The sequence below is a fragment of the Panthera pardus genome, unplaced genomic scaffold (genome assembly GCF_024362965.1).
Source record: "Panthera pardus isolate Hobbes unplaced genomic scaffold, ASM2436296v1 HiC_scaffold_12, whole genome shotgun sequence".
Classification (NCBI taxonomy): domain Eukaryota; kingdom Metazoa; phylum Chordata; class Mammalia; order Carnivora; family Felidae; genus Panthera; species Panthera pardus.
In genome coordinates, this window is record NW_026526677.1 from 86799239 (window position 1) to 86821308 (window position 22070).

Sequence of the window (22070 nt, forward strand, 5' to 3'; positions counted from 1 at the left end):
AGGGAATGCTAGGCAACATCATATATGTGGCACACCAGTGATATGGGAAGCTAAGGTGAAGGTAAACTCCCATTTACCCATGGTAATGTCCAATCCATAAATATGATTTTGAAATGGCTGCATTAAGAAAGAACTAAAGTGAGAATAGCAGCCTACCCTTTAGATATTCCAGTGTACCTGCTGTTCTGCAAACATATCTTGGAAGGTATCACAACAATAAACATCTCTCCCCTTTTTCTGGCCAATCTTTATTCCTTTTAGTCTCATCACAACCATCATCTCCTCTCTATAACATACTCATCCTTTCTTAGGTAGGGATAACTGCTCCCTCCTCTCTGATCCTCCAGTGTTTGGTATAAATGCCATGTGTGAGTTTTCTATTGTTGCAGAACAAATTTCCACAAAATTGACACCTAAAACAGCACAAATTTACCATCTCATGGTTTCCGTGGGTCAGGGGTCCTTCTGTTTTAGCTGGGTGGTCTGCTCAGTATCTCACAATGCTGAAGTTGGGTGTCGACAGTCTGTATTGGCATCTAGAAGCTCAGTTAGGGAATGGTCACTTTCAAGCTTTATCAGATCATTAGGAGAATTATTTCCTTGTGACCAATTGAAATGAGGCTGTCAGCTAGAGATCACATTCAGGTCCTAGAGTCTGTTTTCAGGTTCTAAGTCATGACCACAGACTCTGTGGTTCTTTCCATAGGCTGCTTTCTTCCAGGCCAGCGGGAGGATATCTCTCTGACACTGCACCTTGTCTTGACAGGACTGGCCTGACTAGGTCCATCTCATCCAGAATAATGTCCCTTTTGATTGATCGAAAGTCAACTGATCAATAGCCTAGTCATAAGGATAGTATCCCATCATATCCATTGACTCCACCCACACTAGAGGGGAGGAGAAAATACTGGGTGTATGTGCAGGTGGGAGGAGAAATGGGTGTCATTATGGAATCCTGCCTACTATGCACTATAACTGTTGAGATTTGGTATAATAGTCATATATTTTATGGCTAGGATATACATGATATTTTAATATATTATATATTCACAATTATATATTATAGTATATATAGTTTTATATTACTATATATGCATATAATACGTATATTATTATATATGTGTTTTTATACACACACACACACACACACACACACACACACACACAGAGTCTCCCCTTGAGCAGAGACCATATGTTTTCAAATCACTATTACCAAGAACTAGAATGATACTAAACCTATAGGAGATATTAATAACTTCTTTTAAGTTAAATGCCAGTTTGAAAATAGCATATAAACGAACAACAACAACATTTAGGATTGGTTTGAGAGAGGATTATGAGAAATACATTTGGAAATGGCATAGGAAGGTAGAAAATGGAAAAAAGAAGAAAGTTTCCTGAACATGTGGAAGATAACGTGTGACAATGTGTCCACTTCAGCCCTCATGTTTCACTGTGGACTGCTCAATAAAGCATACACTATGTTACACCACTACCAACAGAATTCTCAAATTTTTTTCTGACATTCTTAAAGTCAAAGAGAAACAACATGATTCTGTTAGAAGTGCAGGGTTCATATTCTCCCCCAGTCCAAGTTTTAAGGCACTTCCCCGGGGACAGAAGTGGGGCTAGAGAGAAGATGGCATTACCCAGGTTTAGAGCAAGGAAGAGCACCTCTGAGCCCAAGTAGTGTGCAGATGGTGCTGGAGATGGCTGCATCTGGGACAGTCACCTTCATAGAAAAGCTTCATTGAACACTTGAAGAGCCCAGGTTGCCCACTACATCAATCCAGCAGAACAAGGAGTCCCCCTTTCTTGAAAACACTGATATTTCATACTGAATTACAAGGAAATTATGGAAGAGCATGGACTTGGGACCAAAGGAGGCCTAAAAACTTCACTTTAAACTGCTACCAGGATTAAATGGGTGATGATGATGATAAAGGCCCAGAACATGTCCCAGTCAGTGCTGACTCATATACCTGGGTAGATTGTAGTCTTAGCCTAGACAGATTATGGAGCAATAATGATGAAGCCTTGGCATCTTGGTATCTGAATTTCTAACCTTGTCATCTATGTACTGGATGCTGCTCAAAGCTTGAACCCTGAGTCTTTCATGTGCTGCAGTATAGATACAGAATCACATAAGGGTCAGACTACATTTTCCCGTAATCATAAATAGGAGTAACATAGTTGATAAAAGCTTTAAGTGAGATAGATGCAGCATTTTGAAAATTTCTAAGATGCCTTTTATCAAGAAATACATTTTTTATTACTGGTTCTGTTTTATAAGTTTTAGAGTTGGAATTGCTAGATTTTTCCAGTTCATCCAGACTGGTGGGCTCTCTTTTTTGCCTGGCATATTCTTTAGAAGACCTTTTCATGTGAGTCACCAGTGCTACAAAAAATGTGAAAGGAAGCATCATCCCAATCTGAGTATCCACAAAAATCAGAGTCCAGAACACAGAACAACAGCAGAAAGAACAACGACACCACCCACATAAACCTATGGACACAAATGGTGTCTCTTCAATGACAGTCCTTTCTGACTTAACCCTGGCTCAAGAAACATTGGCTGAGGAAAATGAGGCAGCAGGCAGTGATACTCATCATACTGACCGTGAGATTGCAGAGCAAAGTTGTGAAGGGCCAGTGTTCCCAATCGTCCCAGGGATCAATGGCAAAGCACTGGAAAAGAAACAATGAACAGGAGACTTCAGGAAGCTCCAATTCTGTTTCATGAAGCTCAGAAATTTGAGATTCCTGCATGTGGAAGCTATTATTTCCACCCACAGGCTATTGATTTAATTTAGCAGACGTTTCTTACTAGGAAAATCTCATGACTTACAGAGCCAGGGCTCAGAAATGGTCACAGCCCGGAACCTACAAAGTAAACACCTAATTCCAATCAGACTTGCCTAAGAACTCATGCAGAGAAAGTTACACTGACTGTCCTGGGAAGCCTTAGACCTAATGTTTTACCTTTTGTAACTTAGCACTTCTACTACCAATGGAAGATAATCCCTTCTGTGTTGACAAGTTCTCTCTAAAAATGGGCTGGGTCTACAAGTACATCCCCTCATATTCCGAAAGGAGAACCTTTAAGGAGAACTTTAAAATCTAGGTTCTCCACCTTCAGTAGAAAAGGAGGAGGGAGGGGCACCTGGATGGCTCAGTCAGTTAAGCATCAGACTTCACTAGGGTCATGATCTCATGGTTTGTGAGTTCAAGTCCCTCATCAAGCTCCATTCAGCTAGCTCAGAGCCTGGAGCCTGCTTAGGATTCTGTCTCTCCCTCTCTTTCTCTGCCCTCCCCTCCTCATGCTCTCTCTCTCTCTTAAAAATAAAAACAAACATTAAAAAAATAAAAATGAAAAAAAAAGAAAAGGAGGAGGGAAACAATAGTTTGAGCCTGCTCAGCACCAGCCATCAGGTCTCTGGTCTCCCCTGTTAGGGGGCGGGGCCTATCTGGTGACTGCTTAGCTGGGTAAATGATTTAATTAAAAACAAATGAACAGACAAAATAACAACATGGGCTATTCAAACCATGTCTCATCCTCTTATTTCTGTAACATGAAAAAACATGAGTGGAATCACACTTCTGCAACATCCTCCCTCCTCACTTCCCCTGAGAGGAGGAGAGATCTATCTGTCTAATCAGCCTGGGAAAATTTCTGAGCATGTGCACTCTGGCTGGACTAGTACCCTGGGATGTATCATCTGCCTTCACCATGCCATGAACAGCCCATTGATTAGTAAGAGATCTGAGGTTGGATTGCAAGTCTGCCTGGACTGGATGGACATCTGCCTTCTTACATTGTTTCTCAATTGGTTCAGAATATGCAAGGCAGAGATGTGATTGATGTTCCTATCCCCCAGCCTTCCCTCATGGTCAGGTAGAAAAAAACACAGCACTTGTAGCCCACAGCCTTGATTCTAGTCACTAGCTGTCACCTTGAAAATTTTCACTTCTCACCAATGGTCTGAATCTCTGTTGCTTTATTTGAAAAAAAAAAAAAAAAAGTAAAATTTTCTCCACAGGCAGGGTTGTAGAGCCCCTATAGGACACCATTATTCAAATATCTATAATTAATGAACTCAACATATTTTGATCCCACAGGGAAAAAAAAAACATAAATGCTTTAGAGAAACCAAAAGCTAGTTACTGGTGAACATTCTTTTTTCTTCTTTGTTCTTTAATTTCCTTCTCTTTCCTTCTTTCTTACCTCCTTTCTTGTCTTGTTTTCACATTGGAGTTTCTCTGCTAACATTTTCACAGAAGCATAAAGCTTGAAGAGGGTTTGAGTGCTTTTCTTCCTAATTGAAAGAATAGTTTCAGTAGAAAACTTTTTACTTTATAAAACTAAAAATATCAAATAAATGGAGAATAAAATATGAATTGATGGAATGGGGAAGAAGTACTGGGAATTCAGAAATAGGTGTGAAATGTTAAATATAGGAAAATTTAGGAGGGAGTTTCTGTGAGATAAGAAGATCATCAACAGAAAAGATGCCATTAAATGCTTAATTATATGTTGCTGTCATAGCGAACTGCTTGGAGAATGTGACATATGCCCGGTCTTTGTACTGGGCAACTTATACCAATGTTTAACAACCTTTTGAGATATCAAGACCTTATCAAAACCCTCCAAGTCCTCTGTGAAGATTTACATTGATTTGATTAAGTCAATAGCATTTAAATGAGCTATATTTTAAAATATAACAAAAACTTCACCCTTTCAAAAATAATACAAAAATATCTAGGTCACATTATTTATTTAGTCTACACTGCCCTAGGGGGGGTCCCATAGATTGGGAATCATGATTTACTCTCTCCTGGTGCTTTTAGAACCATAAACTATTTCATTACAAGCATATAATAAATAATAATAATAATAATTATTATTATTATTATTATTCAGGTATTAAGGTACTAAGCACTTTATTTGGATTACCTTGTTTAATTCTTACAACAAGCTCATGAGGTCAGATTGTTGAACACTTTTTGGAAATGATGGAACCAAGGCCCCTAAAAAGTTAAGCAATTTGCCTTTGAACTGAGATTAGGAGCCCAGGCCAATTGATTCTGGACGTTGAATTGTTAACCCTTACATGATATTTATTGCCTTGCTTATAGTTCTCAGCACAAAATAAAATACATATAGAGTGATGACACACAATAAAGTAATTCCAACTTAATCACATTAGTTAGTAATTTAAAAATAAAATAAATATGGGTGATGACTATTGAGGAAGACAGTGTAATGGTAACAAAGCCACTGGAAAAAGGGAGAGGAATATCCCTTGGGGAATTGGGGAATTGGACAGAGAAATGGGAATTAGAAAGATGATAAAAAGGGCTGTATCTGAATATTTATGCTCCATGTTTCATGTGGCAGTGACTGAAATGTGATGTATAGGAATGAAAAGCATGTGATTGAAAAGGAAAATAGTCGATGGAAAGGAGAAAGACCACATTGCTTTAAACAACATAACATATTTTTAAGATCACACATGTATATAAGCCAAGGAAGGAAGATGCTTCAATAAAATAATAATAATTAGAAGACAGGTGGAATAATGTAGGTTCTTTGGTGGTAACTGTAGAAACAAGAGATACTCTTGGCAGAATGGAGGACTGCTATGTGCCCTCTGGAAGGGTAGTTGCTCTGAGTACCAGAGTTCTGAGTCAGATGTCAATTTGGAACAACAACCCTGAATTTCCTCACATTTATGGAACAAGACAGGACTCTCCCCCTCTACTTGTCACATGTGTCTGATTCAGCTGCCTTTCTCTGATGCACTCTTCCCCAGCTGAACACATTATTGCCTTACTATACTCCCAGTTCCAGAGCCATAAACATACTCTCACCCATGTCTAAACTTCTGAATATGGGTGCTATATCACATCTTGGATGTTCACTAATATTCCTCATGAGAAAACTCAATATCCTTTTCTTCCCATTGTATATGAACTATTTGAACCCCCAAAGGCATATATGGCCACACAAAGACAGACAGTCATTCTTTCCCATAAGCAAATGTTTACTGATTTCAAGGTCCTGAGCTATGTCTAGAGGTAGGATTGTGAACAAGTAAGACACAGGGCCTGGATTCATAAAGTTTACACCTTAGTGGAGGACACACTGCAAAAAATGAATGATCAGAAAATTTAAAGAAGTGCAGGATAGTACCTGTTATACATGAAACATATAAGATGTTTATTAATGAATATCAGGACATGGGGCCAAGGTTAATTTAGGTAAAGCTTTGGGTGAAAATTATATAAGTGGAGATGTATAGGATGAGAAGATAGAAAGCATTACAGGCATAGGAAACTGAATGCAATTGCCTGAGAGAAATGGAGGTGGAGCATGGCAGAGTCAGAGAAGGCCAGGGGTCTGGCGAATAGGAAGAGATGAGGTCAAATCATACAGATATTTGTATTTAGGCCCTGGGAAGAGGTTGAGAGTAACAAAGTCTTTGGAGGGTCTAAAAGTAGCGATAATGGCACTGATTTGCATTCTCAGATTATTAGATAAACTGCTTTGCAGAGAATGGACTGGGGTGGTGGAAAGGGGGAAGGAGAAAGTTGGTTCCCTAGAGAGAGGAGGTGCTCATATGGTTTCTTCTTTATGCAGCTGCTGGGTTATGCACCTGGAAGGAATACAGAGTGTAGCTTAAGAACACCTGCTGTGGAGATACACTGGCTGGGCTCACTACCAATGAACTGGGGAGACTTGGACACATTTCTTAACCTGTCTGTGTCTTGATTTCCTCAACTCAGAGATAATAATTGCCCTTATGTTTTAGGGTGGCTATGATGATTAATCAGATAATGAATGAAAAGGAAGTGGTGTGCAGTGATCGCTGGCTACATGTTACCTCTTTAACTGTTTTGGTGACTTTTGGGGATCAGGAAGGGAGGGAACTCCTGGTCATGAGGGGAGAAGGCAAAAACAAGGTGAGTCATAGAAAGAAGCAGCTTCAAGGTGTGTTCTCCCTCTTCATCTCAATGACTAATTGCTCCAAAACAATAGCTATCAACAGTCATCAACCACAGGCCTAGTCATAGGCACCCATTGTTTTATTTCATTCACATGCAGTCTTCCTGTGTAGATATTATTATCTTCATCTTATATATGAGGAAATTGTGGTCCAAAGGAACTAGCTAACTTGCTCAAGGTCACCTAGTTAGTGGCAGAGCCAGAATTCAATCCAGATCTGTCTCTTTCCAAACCCCATGATCTTTCCACCAAAACGGTGCATCTACAGCACACACCTGCATTCCAAACATATCTCAGGTTCTTAGGATTCTGTAGCATCTGTGTCTCTCAGCACAGGGTATCCTATCTATGGATGGTCCCCAGGTAACACAGGGAAGAAAGAAATCTGCCCACTCCAAGGCTTATAAAAAAGGACAGAACAGACCCGTTCCATCTGGTATTCTATAAAGCACAGCCTTGCCAGGTAAAGTCTGGAAATGAGGTTGTACCCACTGCTGAGTACCAAATGTTATATAGCTAATTAACCACAGAGATTTGGGAAGGAACCCATTAAAGAGACCAAATACAGCATGAAGGAAAAGCAAATGGTAATGTTGCTGCTTATTACATTATTGCCATTAATATTAATATTAATACTATTATTTAGTTTTATTATTACTCTGATATATCATTATTATTGCTGTCTCCTAGCATCTTCTGCATAAATCTATCACCAAATGTTTTAGAGGTTTAATATCGTTATAGTTATGTAATTAAACAAATAGAAATAATAGTTGCGGAATTGCAGAGTTACATAATTATTGCTGTACAATGGAAACAATAAATAAAACTTACGTGCCTCCATAGCAGTCACATTAACAACAATAGAAACACTGAAGGATGAAGATTAAAAATTATGTAATGGTTACATAATTAAATAATAAATTATCCTAGAACTACAGGGACATGGACTATATAAAGCAGCCTACAGAATGGAAGAGAAACAAAGCAACATGGGCCCAGCATGGGGACCTCTGGGGTTTGTCTTGTGAAGACTCTTCAGCTTCCCATTCTAGATTCAGACATGTGGGTGGATTTTATCAACCCCAGTGCACAAAGTATTTTGTCTAAAGCTATAAATCACATGGATAGTATAATACCCTTAGCTGCACAGTCTAACACATATGACACACATTTAATCTCTAGGTTTTAAATTATCTAAAAATTTAGCATTAGTCCTGGCTAAATATTACATAACTACTCTTCAGCTACCTGCGTTGACTCAATGACTAGTGCGTGCACATGGGATGGGAAGCTTGCCAGAGGCCGAGGATGATACTCTTTTGAAAATTATTTGAGATTGTTGAAGCACATAATCCCCATATCATGATGTTGCTTTGCTTGTGTTATCACAATGTTACAAGACTCAAATATTTGAGAAGACTAAGATGTTAAATCAAATACCAGATGCTGACTGACTTGCTAATCTTTTTATCCCAAAGTTTTGCAGTCAGGCTGCCTCAGTTTTCTAAAAGCGGTGTATTTATCAAGGTCCAGAGTGAAGAACAATATCACATAGCTGAGGATATAAAAGCTGGGCACCTGCTCTAAAGACTGAGTTCAGATCGGGATGCCAGTGTATAGCAACACATTTTTTGCTCTGAATCCACCTGTCTCCCTGGGTGTCAGCAGATCGAGCCCATTGTTGGAATGAATGGCACGATGGGATGTTCCTGGAATGCCAGCAGCATGTGGTATGAATAAGCACATGGCATTGCTCAGCAGTGACAATGGGGAGGCAGAAGGCTCCTGTCCAGAGCCAGCAGGGAACAGAGCTGTAGTCTGCCAGCCTCTCTGTAATTCGCATTTCAAGGAGGCTCTCACTTCTCCATCAGGCCTGTTCTGAGAGCAGCCAGGTTGGGCCATTATCATAATGGGGTCACCTGGGAGTCTGGGAATAGACATGGGAGCAGTCTATTGGGGAGAACTAATTGACTCCTGTCTCATTACTTGGCTCAGCTTGACAGGCAAACTCAGTGATGGGAAAAGGACAGCCTCAGAAGAGGACCATGCCAAGGAAGGGGCAAGAGGCCACCGCACCTGCTGGGCCTGGGGGAGTGTAAGTGGACTGCCCAATGTCAGCCCCACAAATTCAGGTTGTAATTTTCCAACATGCAGCCCTGACTTGCCCCTGGCCTACAGGGAGACTATGCCGCCCATCTGTCTGTGTTTGTGAGCTGCAGTGATGAAGGACACTCACAATTCAGACCCTTTGGTATCACTTTGTTCCTTTCCCCCAAAATCTCACCTTGAAATCCTGTGATTAAGATCCTCTGTACCCTTCCCCAGAGGAAGGTGAAAGTAGGGACTTCTCTAGGCAAGCAGGGTAAGTTTTCATTATCCTGGGACTATAGGAACTTATACAAGGGCTTAAGGAGCTACTGTTGTTATCCTGAGCCACATGGGAACCTATGTAAAGCATGTTTGGTTTTCTCAGCGACTACCAAGGGGCTCTTGGAAGCACTGTGGGGCTGCTGAAAGTCTTGGGACTTCAAAAGTAAACAAACCTGTTATATTAGTTAGCTCAAACTGTCATGATGAACACCATACCTTGGGCAACTTAAACAATGGGCATTCATTCATTCAAGTTCTGGAAGCCAGAGTCCTCGATAAGGATGCCACCATGGTCGGGTTCTGGGGAGAGCTCCCTTTCTGACTTGCAGAAGGCTGTCTTCTCACTGTGTCCTTGCCTGTCCTGTCCTCCCTGACGTGGAGAGAGAGAAATTTCTTCTCTCCCTCTCTATCTCTTCCCAAAAAGCTATGAATCCCATCATGAAGGCCCCGCCCTCATTGCCTCATCTAACTCTAATTGCATGTCAAAGGTCCCATCTCCAAAACCATTACAGTGGAGATGAGGGCTTTACCACATAAATTTGGGTGGACATAAACATTCAGTCCATATAACACCTGAGTTTGAATTTCAGCTTCCTTTTTTTATTAGGTGTGGATCCTACCTGATTTCAATGCCTGGATCTCAGTTGCCTTACCTGTATAATGTGACTAGCAATACTTACTAAGTTGCACCACTGTGAGGAGCAGGGGGGTAAATGCAGACAATGCCTCTGACGCATATGAAATATGCGTTCTGTTCTGTTCCCTCCATTGTGTCTATTTTAAGGAATTTCTGATCTATGGTAACATCTGTTTCATCAAGACTTCTGTCCTACCCCCCATGCCATGTGGAGAATGTCTCCTCTTTGAGATTCCCTCCATCCTGATGAGTTGGGATGGGTTGAACCTTGCTCCCTCAGGAAACAACAACAGAAGTGAGAATTTTCCCCTAGGAGCTAGGATGGTGCCTCCTCTCCTGGGAGGGTCCCATTGAGGAGGAGGGTACTGTAATAAGGCATTAGAAGACACATGGAAGTTATTTTCCATCATCACAATGACCTGGAAGCAGGTTTTCTCAGCCTACACAACATCCCATGTGCCCTATTCCTGGGGTTCCTCTTGCCTCACTTCAAAGTCTCAGTGTCTATGGCACCAAGTCCCATTTCGTGGCCCAGTTTCCATAAACCTTTTCCTGTATATGGCATCCCCTGGCCCTTGCTTCCCAGCCCCCAGACACCACTGATTCTTTCATCAGGGTTATCTCTATTAGCTGTTGCCAACGTCAGTGCATTGAAACAGTGCAATGTTAGACACTTCCCCTGACTAACGTCTTTGTACTGAGCGAGGGAATCAGAACGGAACAGATGTTTTAAGGACTCCATAAATCCGTGAAGATAAAAAAACACCCACCCAGCACTTTTTAACAATGCGCCATGCTGATGAACCAGCATATCGGAAATACCAAAATAAATATAAAATCCCCCTGAAGCCTCAGAATAAATCTTAGGGTTTTTTTTTCTCTTTTTTCCCCCTTATAACATACACAAGACATCATTTTTAATACTCAGTGAAGACCCACAACTGGGAACAGAAGTCTATAAAAACGCTGCTGCTTCCTTCTGAAGTGACCCAATGATCAACCGCGATGTGCGTGAATCACCCTCCAATTGCTTCCTGAAAAACTCATTTCACTCTCCCCCAGAACCTTCTCCCTCAACTACCACATCCAGGGTTGTCATTTTCCTCTCATAACTCCTTGCTGAATTCCAATGAGGTTTTCTAATTAGCCTAATTAATTTTCTGCCCAACTTAATAAGACTGTCTCTGGTTCAGAAATAATTGGACTTCCCAAACAGCGTTTTCCCTCCCTCTGTTTCTCAGTGGTGAGTTGTGATCCAGCCTCCTTTAATAATTCAAAATTAGCTTCTGTTGTTCAGATGATGGGTTCATGTTCAGAGAGTTATTTAGTTTTTTCATTAACACTCTGACATCACCCTCTCCCTCCTATAAAGAATACCTAAAAAAAAAAAAAAGCCCACTAAAACTCAAAATGAAACCTGGACACTTTCATGGAGAGAGAAATCCATTTGGGATCAAGGTTGCAGTGGATTTTTGCTCCCTCTCTAATCAATTTCAGGAAGGTAATTTAGTGATCTGGATGAAGTATATTCTTTTCCGTAAAGTTTGGTAACATCTATGAAAATAAGCTCTAACAAGGCCAAGGATTAACATCATGAGAAAGATTTTAAATACGTTTAGGCAACTGGCCTATAATGGAAGAACAATCTTTCTCTTTAATCTCTTACCATTTTTATATGGTTGTGAATTTGTTCCTATAGGCAAATAGAATTGTTGTTAAATATATCAGTATGTGTTCTTCAAACAAATAAGTTAGAGATAAAAGGAGGAAGGGATAAGAGCCAGGGAAAGGGGGTAAAGAAAGAAAAGTTGGTAAACCAGTGAAAATGTCCATGTTCCAATGCATATTTGAATGAAATCTGCAAAGTTGTGTCTATTGAATACTGTCTTCTGTTTGCTCTCAGGTTCCAGAATGCCAGGCAATCTTAGCCTATACAGTATTGGTTTTGCAGCCCCAGGAATACTTTATTTGGAACCATGAAGATGGAATTATTTTCTCATTCCCTAAAAAGCCTGAAGCATTTTTTAGAGAACTTATAAATATGCCGATGAACAGTACCAGGGAATAAAGAGCAGAGAAAAATTGTTGCTTCCAATCCTCTTCTTTGTACCCGAATAGTGCAGCTGTGAACTTTCTTGCTATGGCTGCTGTGTTCCAAGTAGAATCATAAAGGTGTGAAGGTTTTCAAAAAATGCATTCCAAACAATAGTATATGGGTACAGCCTTGCTCTTCTCATTGTATTATCTTCAACTAAACTTTTCAAAAATGCAATGTCTGAACTTATGAAGTTTGCTCCTTATGTCAATGAAGATGGGTGATCCACTTATCTTCCAATGGTCACTGCCTCGATTAGGACTTATCTAGGCAAATAGATGTTTTAAGACAATATGATTCAGAAAATTCCAAGGTACTAAAATGGTAAAGACTCTCAATCTCTGTCTCTCTGTCTCTCTCTTTAAAAGAGCTCTGTGGTGGGGGGCAGGGAGGGGGAGGGTGGGGGTGGGGTGCCTGGGTGTCTCAGTCAGTTGAGTGTCCAACTTTGGCTCTGGTCATGATCTCGTATTTCGTGAGTTTGAACCCCACGCTGGGCTCTGTGCTGCCATCTCAGAGCCTAGAACCTGCTTCAGATTCTCGGTCTCCCTTGCTCTCTGCCCCTCCCCCGCTCATGCTCTGTCTTTGTCTCTCAAAAATGAATAAATGTTTAAAAAATGTTAAAAGAACTCTGGGGATGTTGCTTCAAAGACAGTATTTTGTGGTGAATGTGAAGTGCGACTCAATTTTTTCAAATGTAAATAAAATTCAATTTCCTGCAAATGGCCAGAAATGAAGCATGCCTATGTTACAAGCCCACATCATCAGAGTTTACTACAACTAGCTAGTGGGAAAAAAAGACTGAGTTGGATTAAGAAGTTGCTTTCAAAGATGAACTTGTAAAGAATGGCACTATTTGTAACTCTGTATTTAGATGGAGCTTATTCTTGTCCATTCAGATAGAACAATGTAAAACTGTATAAAATAGTCTACATAGGATTTAAAATCTTGGGCTTTCCTGCTATTGCTTAAGTAAGGCAACTTGCTCTCAGCAGACTCCTGCAACGTCCAGTGACCAGCTGGGGGTTCTTGAAAATATGAATCATTTAGACCCCAAAACTATTCAGGGAAGTTCTGTTTAAAATTTGAAGCTAGTAGAGTAGTAACAAACATTAAATCCTTTACCTACATTTCACTCCTAGAATATACTTTTAGTGACAGTGTTTTAAAAAATATTCTCTCCATTCTAATGTTAGTGTGGGTTTCTTTTCTCAACTTGGGCACATTTTCACTAATTTTTGTCCAACTGCCCTTGCTCTGATTAAGTTCCTCTGTAACATAATTAAATGACTTTGAATCCCTGTTGTACTTGAATACCTTAGGGACAACTTCCTCCTAAGCAAGCACATCAAGCATAATAACAATAACTGCATAGTGATTTCACTTGAAGCCACACAAGTGGAAGTATAGAACATCAGGTCCTGGCCTTGCTTCCATCTCCCCTGAGTGAAAGGGACTATCTCCTGTCACGCAGCATTGACTATGGAGCTAGAACATCTCTCAAAATGAGTACTAGAAGAGCAGGAAGAGAGTTAGTACCCAAGTCTCCTTCAGTTCAGGTTTCCCTTTGACTGTGAAGCTACACTGATAACTGTTAATGTATCCATCCCATTAAGATGGTTTGTGACAGGGGTGCCTAGGTGGCTCACTCGGTTAAGCATCTGACTGTTGATTTCAGCTCAGGTCATGGTCTCATAGTTGAGGGATCATGCCCCGTATCAGGCTTTGCACTGAGTGTGGAGCCTACTTAAGACTTGCTCTTTCCTATCCCACTGCCCCTTCCCTGCTGGTGCTTTCTCTTTCTCTCAAAATAAATAAATAAACATTAAAAACAATTTTAAAAAAAGATGGTGTGTGACAGGCAGAAATACCCAGGGAAAATGGCATATCCAGGTGCATCAGACAGGGGCCAGTCAGGCAGAGTGCATATACAGCAGAACTCCAAGAGAAGGAATTTCATACTGGGAACTAGTTGCAGTTGTTGGAAAAGGGAAAGAGAAGATGATGAAGCATCCTGTAGATGAACAACAAAGGAAGTCTCCCAGGTCTAGGAGTGAAGGATCAAAGAAAGATATGATGTTCCCAGAACCAAGAGCTGGGGTTTGAGGTTATACTGAACTAGGAGAAGTGGCCCTGCTCTTACTGAAGGCAACAGCTTTCACTCTGGGCTCCCAGATGGCATTCCATTTCCCCACTCCAAGCTGCATTACCAGCCAAGATTTTATGGATCATAAAATTGCCAGGTCCCCTTTTTAAACATAGCCCCTGGTTCTGCTTGAATGACCCCCCCCCCCCCCCCGCAGCAGTCAACTGCATAGTAGATAGAGAAGTATTTCCTTTTAATGGCTGGGAATTTACTGGCCATAAATTTCACTGAGTGCCTTCAGGTCTATGTGTTACTGTCAGGTAAAGTAAGTAAGGGCAGTAAGCAGTTTTCACTATCCCCCCTGAACAGCCTTTTCTCTTCTCTTCCTACAATAAAATAATCCCCTATTGTAGCAATTCTTTAATATGAGGTACCCCCCATTTCTTCAGAGTAAATCAAGACCTCTCCCTGTTTCTTTTCAACTCCACACCTCCTTCCTCCTCTCAAAAAGCATTAGCAGACTGTGAAAAGGACATCTCATTTTCTTCCCTACCACCACTGCTACAACACCTACCTCATCACAAACACAGAGAGTGTGGGAGAGTGGTGCTGATAATCAAGATGACAACCCAGCATCCTTTGTAGACATATACTGACTGCCAACAACGTGCTGTTCTTGCCTCAGATTCAGACACCACAGTGCTAGTGTTCCTGAAAGTCAAGACGCTGACCTCTACAGACCAAAACAGGGCAGCAAAGAGCAAGGAAAGTGTCATCTGAATTAGGAATGCCAAACACCTAATTCTTCTATCACCACTCCTCCAATAAAACTGAGTGAGATGTTACTATCCTCATTTTGCAGAGATGTTAAACAGCTTGGCCAAACTCTCAAAATGAGTTAGGAAGCAAAGTTGGGATTAGAATCAAGGTCTGACTCACTACAAAATCCACATTATTTTCGCAACCTAGTATTGATTCCAATTTTCCATGTGTGTGGCATCATAAAATGCAAAATATGTTCAAAAGATAATCTTGCCATATACGCATTCAAACATTTTGGTGATAATACAGTATGCTGGAAGAGGTGCTAGGTTTGGAAAATAAAAATACAGGATACCTTGTTAAATTTGAATTACAGATGACAAACAAATATATATTTTTATCATAAGTATGTCCCAAATATTGCATGGGATGTACTTATACTAAATTTATATATCATTTGTCATAAACTGAAACTTAGCTGGTCATCCTGTATTTTTTTTTTTTTGGCAACCCTAAATGTAATGTATCTGTAGTTTAATGCCTTGAGCCCCCAGCTTCACTTTGCAGTGACAAACTGAAAATATGGTCAAAGAAAACTTAATTGCTTTCTCCTCTGTCATCATTGCCAGTCTCAAGTCTCTGGGCTTACTAGGATTTCCCCTGGGCCAAGAGTGAAACCTCTATATACAACCATTTAAAAAAGATGTTCCCTGATGTGCCCAACTGAGCTTTTACCCCAACTTTATCAAGGCATTATACATGCATATGCATACATATAATCAAATGTATCCATTTACGAACACCTGGTTCAATGGGTTTTGCTCACTGTATACATCTGTGTAACCTCCACTCCAATTAAGATAGGGAATGTTTTCATCACCCCAGGAAGTTACCTCACATCCTTAGCAATCAACTCCATGACCCTCCAGCTCTAGATTGACATTTCTCAGCTTTCTATCATTATAGATTAACTAATCTTCTTTTCCTATAATTTTATATAAATGGAATCATAGAGTTCAACCATCTGTGCTCTTCCGTATCTACCTTCTTTGGCTCAGCATAATCGTTTGAGATTCATCCATATAGTTGCCTTTATTAATAGTTCATTCTTATTTATTGTTGGGTTGTATTCCATAATATGGATTTATCATAATGTGTTTATCCATTCATCCATTAGTGGACATGGATTTGTTTCCAGATTTGAATAATATAAATAAAGCCACCATTAACATTTGTGTACATGTCTTTGCATAAACATATCACTTTATTTCTCTCAGATAAATACCAAAGGGTGAAATGACAGCGTCATATGCTAGATATATGTGTAACTTTATGAGGAATTGGCATGATATTTTTCAAAGTAGTTCGAAGTCTTCTACATTCCTACCATCAGGGTTTGACAGTTCCAGCTGCTTCACATCTTGGCCAACACCTACTTATGGTCAGCTTTATTTTTTTTTTTAATTATTAGTCACTATAATAGGTGTGAAGTGGTATCTCATAGTGGTTTTGGTATGCATTTACCTGAGATCAATTGAGTTTTAAAATACTCATAAAAATAGGGGTGCCTGGGTGGCTCAGTCGGTTGGGTGTCCGGCTTCGGCACAGGTCATGATCTTATGGTTGGTGAGTTCGAGACCTGCATTGGACTCTGTGCTGACAGCTCAGAGCCTGGAGCCTGCTTCACATTCTGTGTCTCCCTGTCCCTCAGCCCCTCTGCCACTCTCTCTCTCTCTCTTTCTCTCTCTCAAAATAAATAAACATTAAAAAATAAAAAATAAATACTCAGAAAAATAAAATTAACCTTTGTTTCTCCATTCATTAAGCAAATTTTCGAACATTTACTTTTTTTTTTTTTTTTACCAAGTACTGCACTATAGGTAGTGAGTGTAAAATGGTAACAACAAAAGACATGATCCTTGCGCATTGGAGCTGATGATGTAGTCTGTGAGCAGGTGTTAAGCAAAAATTCATGAATATATATCTACACATGGTAATAAGTATTAATAGAAGTATAAATAACTCGTGTGGTAAGAGAGAATAATAGAAGCCACTCAACTTAGACTAAAGGTGAGAGATGAAGCCTCTGGAAGAACATGTGACACACTCTGAAGGGTGAGTAGGACTTAAGGAGGCAGTGAAGGGGGAGCTGGGGAATTTTCTGGATGGAGAGCAGGATACGTTTGAAGACCTTGGGATAGAAAGGACTAAAAGAAGGCCCCTGTGGTTGACAACACAGAGGCAGCGGGGAGTGGCACATGAAGAGAATATGAAGGATGGCACAGATCACAGGAAGAGAGCTCTCCAGATCGTGGAAATCGGTCAGGCTGTGGTCCTAAGTGGAATGGAAATTCACTGGTAGGGAAGGAGAGGAGCATAAGAATACATGCTTTCCAAATCTCACCTAGACCCCAGTGATGGGAAGGATTTGAATGAGACTCTGGAGAACGAGGCATGAGATGCCAGCCAGTGGCTATTGCTGTAGTTGAAGCAGATGGCTGAGGTGTGGACCTTAGTAGAGAGAGTGGAAATTGAAGAGTTCACCATAAATCCTCAAGAGGAAATCAACCGGATTTGGTGACAACTCAGGTGATAGGACTGCAGGAAGGGAGGGCTGGGAGGCTACTGGGTCTCTGCCTTGAGCTGATGGAGGTACCAACAAACTGTAACTTCATGGTAACTTGTACAGAAGACTAGAGTGGCAACCTACAGGGAAGGAGGTGATAATCTTGTTGCCAGAGTAACATTTTTCCTTACAGTAAAAATAAAGATGGTAAAAATATACTAGTATGTGGCAATGTGCATGTGACTTAATGTAATGTCCTAGGGGTCTCTCTCTAAGTAGACACTGAGTGAGATTCAGGGCCACCACACACAGATGTATAGATTGTCCTCCTTGAACAACCATGTATAACAGCCCTGGACAAAGCTGGCAACACCTAGTCTCATGAATAAAAGAAAAAGGTGTTTCTCGCAAAAAGATACGCAAGATAGATATTTTGAAAGGTAAATTTAGGGAGAATTGGGAACATAAGATAATTAATTGTTGCCTTTTTTTCTGTCATGTATAAGCAGGTGCCTAATTAATGGCTTGTCACCTAAGATCACCTAAGTAGGAACTTAAGTAAACAAACCAAGGAGTAGGTGGTCATAGGACAGCTTACCTGGCTTTCTTTTTGTGAGCATTCATGGGGCCACTCCTCTAGGACAGAACCCTGACTAAACATGAGAGGAAAAGAGACAGGCATAGAGGCATTGGTGACTCAGTCTCTGCCTTATAAAGCTGACAGGAAAAAAGTCTGTTAGTCATGCAGGTAGAACAGTGATGGTGTGGAGATGTATGTGGTAGAGCAGATGTGGGTCCAAGGGTCTAAGGTATCCAAAGCAAGGCTTTCATTGAATGAGCCAAATTCAGTCAATTGGAAAAAGAAAGAAAAGAATGATTTCCCTATAGTGTTAACTCTACGCAGTTAATAATAACATTTACTCTCATTGCCACTTTCGGGTGCTTACTCTGTGCCCAACACGAGCCTGAGCACTTTGTGAACTCCCAGCCATTAACTTCTCAGAACAATCCTGTGATGTGGATATTATTGTCATTCCTTTATCACATGCTAGGAAACTGGCTCAAACACATCAGTTTGCTTAACTCACATTCTTGGGAAGTGGCCAGCTGGGATGCAAACCCAAGTCTGTGTGACCCATAAGCCCTGGCTCCTGGTGACTTACATGACTGTTGATGAGTTTATTCAGAACACATTTGACTGGGAATAAAATTGGCTGCATTTATTACATGTTCTCCTGCACCCACTCCTGCTTCAACTGTTGATTTATTTAATGTCCAAAAAGGTCTCATTCATGTGCCACACTTGTGGATCTAAGTCCTAAGGACATGTGCTGTTCTGTGTCCTTTTTTCTTGGTCCAAACAAAACACGGAACAGGCCACAGAGGCAGGCCCAAGAGAAAAGCAAACCCTCTGATGTCAAGAACCCCACAATGCTGTAGAACTCTTCCAGTGTGTTGTGGCACCACACAGCCACACACGGCCCCCACACTTTATGTGGAGAGCCCAGCCTCCATGGGGAGCTGAGCGAGAGAGGTAGTGCGGTGTGGTCCCCTCCCATCTGTTTTGCAGAGGAGAGTGATTCTGAAAAAGCACATCAGATTAAATAAATTAAAAGAATTGCACCCCTCTGGGAACATTCTCAAAACAGAAAGTCATTTGAACCGATGTACGATTCACTCACAGCCTCTCTTCTTATAGGAAATGAATACAATCAAAATAAAAATTGCTCCTCACGCTGTATAGTAAGAGGCAGTAGATGGGCACAGGGAGAGAGGGAGGAGGGGAGCAGGTCACAGAAGACACAGTGTTTACAAAACCATTAAAGGAGAATGAATAGATCTAGTCTAGTCCCAAAAGACAAAGAAATGTGAATTTTCACATATAAATAGAAAACGTTTAGAATGTTATTAATTCAAGACAGAGTTCCTAATGCCTCTCAATGCTAGCTGTGTCTGGGTGTCTGGTTAGCTGCAGTGACCCCTACTGGTAAGAATCTTTTTCTACTGCTGTAGTCCTCTATTTTCAGAACTTTCAATGCTTCTGGGGACTACCAAGGAAGCTTGTGTCCCCATTTATACACTACATAGTACATTCTCTGAAACCTAACCAAGAACCCCTATGTTATTTGGAACATAACTCAGTATCTGTCCCATAGTAAACCTTTAACAACTTAATAAAGTTGGTTGAGTGATTGTATGACTAAACACACACAGATCTACTATAGAACTGAAAACATTTGGCTCACAGCACCTAATCTTGTATGAATGGTAGCATTAAAACTTCTTAAACTCAGTCAATGGATTCTTTGAAGAAAGATGTATCAGGTAAGACTAAAGTCATCATGACAGGTGACAGGTGCCACAGGGTGCCCTGTGAGCACAGTGGGAGGCCCATCTTCCATCAGGGTGACACAGCGGTAATGTGCTGGTGGAGGTGTACTTGAGATCACAGGATGATGAGGTGCTTGCAAGATGAAGAAAGGAAGGAAAGGGGTTCTATGCAAGGAGAACAGAATGTCGATGAAAGAGACATGGTAAGTGCAAAGTGCTTTTAGGAAATTGACTTGATGTTGCTGCAGGTTTCATTGAGAGGTAGCACTGATGAGATGTAGTTGTTTGGTTGAAGAGTCCTATTTACCTTGATGAAAAGCTTGAGATTATTCTATGGTCCATGGCAGCAGGTGTGGGGGATGGGTTACATTTAGGATGGATGTGGTTCATGTTGCATTTTACATATATAGCTCTGGCAAGATTGTGGAAGATGATTTCAGGAGTAAGGAACAGAAGACCACAGGCAGGCAGTGCAGTTACAAACCTATTGCCTTTAGCAGAAACACAAGGGGCTTCACTGAGATATCAGTTGTCTGGATAGCAAGGAGACCTAGGGAGAAAGGTTTAGGAGGTGTAATCAGTCCCATCCACTGTATAGAAGAGCAGGCCAGGATGTGGTGCCAGCTCCTGGCACAGAAATCTGTACCACAAGTGGAAAAAGGAACTGGGCAGGAGGAACGAGTTTGCAAAGAAACTCATAAAGGATGCCGAGGTGGGTGCCTGTAAGTTACTCAGCTGGCATCTTGACGTGGGAGTTTTTAGCTCACAGGAGCTTTGTCTGCATTAATAGTTTTGGGAGTTGTTAGTTTATAGATTGCAGTAGGAAAAAGTACATTTTCCATCTGTGCCTTAGTTTCCCTCTGGCACATTTATATAAAAAGCAAACTGCTCCTTAGGGATGTAGTGGCTTCCAAGAAATGGTTATAATAAACATTTCATATTTGGATAATGTTTCACAATGAAGTAGCTATCTCATCTTGTTCCTTACTACAACCCTGCAGGTTAGATATTTTTACCCCAATTTTACAGGTAATGAAAATGAGTGTCTAAGATTAAGGGGCTTGGCTGAAACTACCATAGCAAGACACTAAGTGACTAACCCAGCATTGAAACTCCAGTTCTCTGATTTTTTTTTTTCTGTATGTATTGTTGAGCCTCCATTGCAATAATTTGTTGTTATCATTGTTACTGTTTTTTCTTTTTTTTTTTTTTTTAATTTTTTTTTTCAACGTTTATTTTATTTTTGGGACAGAGAGAGACAGAGCATGAACGGGGGAGGGGCAGAGAGAGAGGGAGACACAGAATCGGAAACAGGCTCCAGGCTCCGAGCCATCAGCCCAGAGCCTGACGCGGGGCTCGAACTCACGGACCGTGAGATCGTGACCTGGCTGAAGTCGGACGCTTAACCGACTGCGCCACCCAGGCGCCCCTGTTACTGTTTTTTCTAATGTTACGCTAGCTTCATGAAGGATAATCCTTAAATTCAAAGTTTTATAAGAACACTAAGTGTCTGAAGCAGAAAAAAAGGCAATGTTGCATCATTTATAACAGTCTGAGCTCCTTGGAAGATAAAGGTTATTTGAATGCATAGCCTTATTAATGTCCGAGCACACTCACAGATCTATTCATCTGAGCACAGCCTGAAACTGCTAATTGTACAGGAGGGGACAGGCAACATGCTTCATGCTTATCTTGATCTTGAAAATTACACCATAAGGATGGAGCAAAGGAAACCTAGTGTCTGGGTGCAGAGTGAAGGGATGCAAAATGCATTCTGGAACATCTGTCTTTACTTTGCAGCCTCCTCCTCTCCTGTCTCTAAAACTTTCACACCGATCTGGCTACATCATATCCCTCCATAGAAGTAATGAAGAGCTCCCCATTGGGCAACATTTCACTTTTCTGGGGTTGAGGAAGAGCAGCACATGTCCCCATCCCATCAGCATGCAGGAAATGTGCCCAGCCAGCTCTATGAAAGATGTCCGTCCCTGATGGTTGCCACAGAGAAATAAATTAAATCTCACCAACCCTGAAAGTCACCTTCTGAAGGAAGATTCTTTTTTTTTTTTTCTCCACCATATCTACTTACCTTGCTCTCTTGATCATCCATAGGAATAGGAGAGTAAAGACTCCCCAAGAGAAGGCAAGGCGGAGTGGGATGGATCCCTCACAAGTCTCCCGACTATACTCTGTCCTGCCACAAGCCACCCAGCAGCC

At 40.9% G+C, this 22070-nt stretch overlaps 1 protein-coding gene across 3 annotated transcripts in view; it reads right to left on the reverse strand.

The window, feature by feature from the left end:
* NTM (neurotrimin) overlaps positions 1–22070 on the reverse strand; it is a 939421-nt gene that overhangs the window by 549911 nt on the left and 367440 nt on the right. Inside the window, exon 2 of one of the 3 annotated variants that reach the window (XM_053900251.1) lies at positions 2620–2688. The exons of the other annotated variants lie outside the window; for them this stretch is intronic. The gene's annotated coding sequence lies outside the window, so the exon portion shown is untranslated. The remainder of the gene's footprint in view (positions 1–2619; positions 2689–22070) is intronic. 3 annotated transcript variants of the gene reach the window in all.